The sequence below is a fragment of the Pinus tabuliformis genome, chromosome 9 (assembly GCF_031772625.1).
Source record: "Pinus tabuliformis cultivar Carrire ecotype Pingquan chromosome 9, CPIR1, whole genome shotgun sequence".
Classification (NCBI taxonomy): domain Eukaryota; kingdom Viridiplantae; phylum Streptophyta; class Pinopsida; order Pinales; family Pinaceae; genus Pinus; species Pinus tabuliformis.
In genome coordinates this window covers 208,411,527-208,417,526 of record NC_142307.1, presented here as the reverse complement: position 1 = coordinate 208,417,526, position 6,000 = coordinate 208,411,527, and positions in this window count along the sequence as shown.

Here is a 6,000-nt window from a genome sequence, read left to right as displayed (position 1 = left end):
ATCATTAATGTTCGCTCAGGGTGTATGAAGGTGAGAGTAGCTCAAATTAAAATCAGGAATGGTGAGTATACTCGAACAATGGGAGGAATGATCATCCCAAGAAGGAATGGGGGTAAGGTACCGAGGAGGAGTGGTGGAAGCGTCAGACGGACAGGGAATGTATCACATCATGATCCAAGACATGAGACGTGTATTAATGAGGAGGATTGGAAGCAGCAAAGTATCAAGGAGGAAAGGTGGCCGAGCAGGGTTATATTACTGAATGCATGCAGTCGACCGGAGACAAGGATAAATTTGGGAGTGCATAGCAGCCAAGTGAGGGGGAGAGTTCCGGATTTACTGTTTGCATACAGTCCACTGGTGAGAACGACGAACTTGGGAGCGAATAATAGCAGCATTGTTACGAATTTGCTGATAAGCATTATGGCAGTGAACCCAGACAGGGGAGAAGGCAGGCGGACGCGAAGCTAGGGGGCGAGTCTGGATACGAAAGGGAAGAGTGCGGTTGAGGAAACACCGCAGAGGATTTACCTTGACATACCGGAGGAGTTGGAGGAGGAGGAATTCGATATACGAGATTATATCGCAGAGGAGGAGCAGCGTCCGACCTCGGGTGGAAAAGTTGGTAAATGGAAGCAGTGCAGCGCTCAAATGGGAGACAGGGGAGATACGGAGGAGGGTTCGGAAGAAGACGAAGAGGAAGAGGGTGGCAGGCGTGGAAGGAGTCGAGGACTGAGGGGCCGTGGTAACCCGAGGGGTCGAGGGAGGCCTGCAGCATGTGGAGGTCGAGGGAGCCGAGCTCAAAGATCTGCATATGAGGAAGGATCAGCCAGTGGGGTCAGAGGCAGGAAGAGAGGGAAAAAAGATATGAGGAAAAAATTGAAGGAGGCAGAGGAAGCTTATATTCATGAAACCAACCCGAACATCCGAAATATTATAGATCACTTAGAGGAAGATGCTATGCAGGAACTCTCTGAACCTGAAATGGAAGATTGGGAGTGTTTTCTCCCTGACCCGGGGCACACAAGAGGGAGAATGTCCTTATACAAGCAGTCATTACATGTCTATTGGGGCATGAAGAGATTATTAGCCAAGGCCATGGAACAAGTGGCCATGGAAATGGTGGAGCTGGCTCAAGGAATGCCCACACTCAAAAGGGAGCTGAAGAATATCCAAGTAACTCTTCTCATGCAGGATAGAAAGATGGACAAGCTGATGCAGATGTTTAAAGCAAGTGGAATGGAGGTCAAGGTAGAAAGTGAGGCCAAGCCAGATGCAATGAAACAGTAGAATATGCAGATGCTAATAGGAGGTTTTTCTATACTTCTTTTTGTCTTTTTGAAATATTAGATGGTACTGCTTCCAGTTAAGAACAGTTTGTTTGTAGTAAGAATAGAGGGGTTTTTAGCATGGTTAGATCGACTGGTCATATACTTGTTTTGGATGGCTGTTAAAAACTTTCGATGGTCACCTGGTTTCCCTTCTGGGCAGGTGGAGACCTGCATATGTATGTAATATCTCTTTTTCAGTAATAGAATATTGCCTCAGTTTACAAAAAAAAATATTAAATAAATTTCAATATCAATTATGGTAATAATGTTAATTTAAATTATATTAAATAAATTTCAATATCAATTTTATTACCATAGGAAAATTTAATATTTAATGGGATTAAATAATTTATAAAGATGTTTTTGATGTATACAAAGTTGTAATCTATATATATTTATTTGTGTTCAGTGTAGTGTGAGATGTATAATATATTTTATAGCCTAGTATAATTTGTATGTGTAATTCATTTTGTATTTTGCTATTATTTTCTTGGGTTGTAAGTGTTGGGTCTTAGTTCCTCAATGGGGTAGTGGTTGGTACTTGTGTATTGATCTTCATTGGGGGAGGTTTTTTCACCAACAACCCATTTCCAAGTTGGGTAGTCATGTCGCATCAAAGGGCTCGAGTTCGACATGGGGTTGCATATTATTAGGAATGAGCCTAGAGAGTAAACACTCATATGCATCACCGTATAGAATGGTTCACTTCATGTTATCGAGAAGTTACACCATACCATATTTAGTAAAAATTTATTCAAGTGGAAGGAGAGTCATCATCCCATAGAACATCCCTCTCTAATACTGAGTTGTTGATGATATGGATAGAATGGATACCAAACAAGGACAACATCAACATCAAACTTGGGAACCTTACTTACAAATATCCCTTGGACTATGACGGTGTTCCATTTAGATGTGGATGTTGTAGAGTTTATGAACATATTGGCGTCAAAAGTTCTTTCATGGAAGATAACCAAAAAATGGGTAAAAAAGACTAGAACACATCGAGGCATGATATCTGGTGCAACTACTCCGGTGGAACCATTTTAACCATTACCGCAAGATGTGGCTCCATAGCCAAAGAACTTGACACAGAAGGTCGGCTTTCCATTGAACCAACCCATGGAGGTAAATCACATCAACAAGGAGCCCAATCTCTTCTCTAACCCATTCTCCTTCTCATCAAATATTTGCAAAAGCTTTTCATGATCCCAACATGCAACTATTAGCCTACTCACTTCAACAGACAATTTTTCAATTACTATAATTGTCGATTCATATTCTGCCACAAGAAGCAAATATCATTCTTTTCTTCACTATGTAATCCAGCAAACCAAACAAAATAATAACTCAAAATTAAGTCATCCATATTTTTACCTTTAGATATGTTCTCTTGTAGCACAATTTGTTTGGTTGAGGCTTCATTTTCTGATTTGTATTTATGGTCTGCTACACCATTCATAGTAAGGAATCTATTTCTTTATGTTAAGTTTATTCCTTCTTTAGGCCCTTCTTCTTTCTTTCCTTTTTGTTGATCTTATTTACCTCTCCATTGTTTCTACTACTATCACCTCCAAACAATACCTCTAGTCTGTCCGAGGTCCTAGGAGATGTCTATGGCTGCACCAACACATGTGCTTTTGTCTTCTTTGGGGATTTCTTGTATTCGATTCCCACTGCACAATGAGTGCAACAATTATTTCCACATGGATCCATCTGCCCTGAAAGATTGCCAAATTCCAATCCCACCAAATTCCATAAATAAATAAGAAGGAAAGGTGTCATAATCTCTAACCCGAGGATCTGACCATTAACGTTGATATCCCTAGGTCAACGAGTCATATATTCTATTAGGGCCTGAGGACAAGCTCGAGAGGAATCCCTCTAGACATCATCTGCATAATGGCGCAAAGTAAAGAGATGTGTATGAGATTCAATATCAATTTTACAAAGAGGGCAATGACTTGGCCTTTCCCATCCCCTTCATTGTATATTATCCCATGTCAAAACGTGATTCTCCAAGGCTAACCACAAAAGTATTTTGGCTTTGAGAGGGCCCACGTCTTTCCATATTTTTTGCCACCACCAATGTTTTTCACTGAAAAAAGTATCTTCTACGGCCATTCGATAACCAATTCTAGCCGAAAAGACTCCCTTAGTATAATTTTTTGTCCAAACCAAGGAGTCTTGTGTATCAAGGTCTAAACGAATGAAATTGGCCACTAGGAGATTCACAAAAAGAGACCATTCAGCTACTAATGTGCCTTGGAGACCTATGTCCCTTGTTGACTTCCAGCCTCTTCTATCCCATTCCTAAGGATGCTAAGCTTGGGCATCGATTAAGACCAAAACTTGCCTCACCTGCAAGTGGGAGTGTAAACCTTCTAAGAGATTAAAATCACTTCCATCTCCTACCCATGGGTCAAGGCCTAATATTATACTTTTTATGTTTCCAATACCCAGGTTGTCCACTCACCTATTAGCGGGAAGACTTGAACTAATGCATTCTAGCAAATTGACTTGTTCCAAAAAAAAATATTCTTCTAAACCAAGCAAAGATTATATGTGTGTGTGTGTGTGTGTGTGTGTGTGTTTTTCCTCAAAATTTATATATTAAATTCTAGAATAAAGTATGACATATACGTATATACTAGTTAAATTGCGAAAGAGAGTATCATATATACACATAAACTAGTTTTTGGTTGATATTGTGATGGTGGGAACTAAATAATTGGGTGATTTATATTTTATATTATTTTGATATGTGTGTGGGGGGGCGGGGGGGGGGGGGAAGGCAACATTGTAAAATATTTGATATAATTATATTTATAAATACGTTTACAAGTGGAGTTGAATAAGCATAAGGTTGGTAAAAGAATACAAATTTTTAATATTATATAATATTTTTTTAGATTTAGGTTTAATTGTTTAATTTTTTTTTTAATAATATATAGTGGTTTAATTTTTGAGTTAGAGGAGTTTTAGGCGTGTTTCCATCAAATTGTAGTTAATTAGTTTGAATTTGATATCTAATGCTAGATTTTATGTTAATTTATTAACCCATGTAAATTTTATTTATATAAAAAGTGTTAAATAGATTATTCAAATTTTGAAAACAATGTTAAAAAATATTTTAAACAAAACAAAAAAAATTAAAAAAATGCATGGGATGTAGAATAGATGGTAATAGAGTGTTATGTTAAGGCACTCAGTGGTGGTGTAAGGGTCGCATGTTATAAACTCTATGTGCAAAAATCCAACCATGCTAAGGGCTCATGTGACCTAGGTGGGATGTTGTCACCAAGTGATTTTGATGAGTTAGATGCTTCTAGGTCGACTGTTCAAGCTTCAACTTAGAAGTGCCAATCATCTCAAAACTTGCATAACCTAACAAAAAAATAAAATAAATGAATTTTATTCTGAAAACATTTTTAAAAATAAAAAGAATTTTTTTAAATAAAATAGTTAAATTTCCCAAGCCCCATCTCCTAAATTAATATTTTAATGAACAAGTTAAAAAAAATTCATATTCATGTCTTCATATTTCATTTTATTCACCATATGTCTTCACATTAATATTTTAATAAACAAGTTAAAAAATTGCCATATATGTGTTTTCATATTTCATTTTATTCGACATATATCTTCACATTTCATTTAATGCAACATTTTCCAAACACACATATATTTATATTTAGGCATGTTTGAAGAAATGTCATTATCTTTCTTACTTAAGTTCAATTTCTATTTTATTTTAATCGATAAATGTGTTACATTGTTTTGAAGGCACTTACTATTCTTTTAAAATTAATTGGGCTGAACAAACTTTCACATTAATAATAAGTTAAAATATAATTTTATAATTAAAATGCAAACATGCATGAACATGAAACTTCACGTCCATTAATAAATGAAAAATATTGAAATTGGATTGAAAGGCATGCCAAAAAATTTAATAGGGATTATGGTTGGAAATTAAGTAAAAGTTGGACTCCGGCTCTCACTTCTTGATTCCTCCGGCTCCTCTCCTTGATTTTTTTTTATTTATAGCTCTTCATTTTATTTGTTCTATTGTTTTCATGAATCTTTTTCTTTTTTTTTGTTTCCTCCTTTTCATTCATTTTATGTTTCTACTTTGTTTTTGCTCTCTTAATTTTCTAAATTTTATAAATTTTGAGTCTTTCTCTTACTTTTGTTTTGATCATTATTATTATCAGGTTTCTTAGCATTATTATTATCAGGTTTCTTAATATATCTAAGAAATGTATATATTTTTTAGATTTAATTTTAATTAGTAACCCTCCCCTTTTCATTTTTATATTTTGATCTCTTTAACTTGGGTTCTCTTCCTTGATCTTAGGTATATATGTGATTAAGGTAGCTCAGTAGATTGTTATAAACTAATAATATCTAATTAATTTTATTTTTTTTGGTAGGTAAGCACTCACGGGGAGTTTGAACCAGTGACCTTTCGCAAGGAGTGTCTTAACAGTGCACCCATTCACCCTCAATCCAAAGCCCCGTGAGCAATAATATCTAATTAATTATTAAAACTTTAACATAGAATATTGACTCAAGAGTAGATTTAAAGACTTTGATATAATGAATAAAATATTTTAAAACAATTAGCTGTAAATAAATATATATTATTTTAACACCTTAATTAATG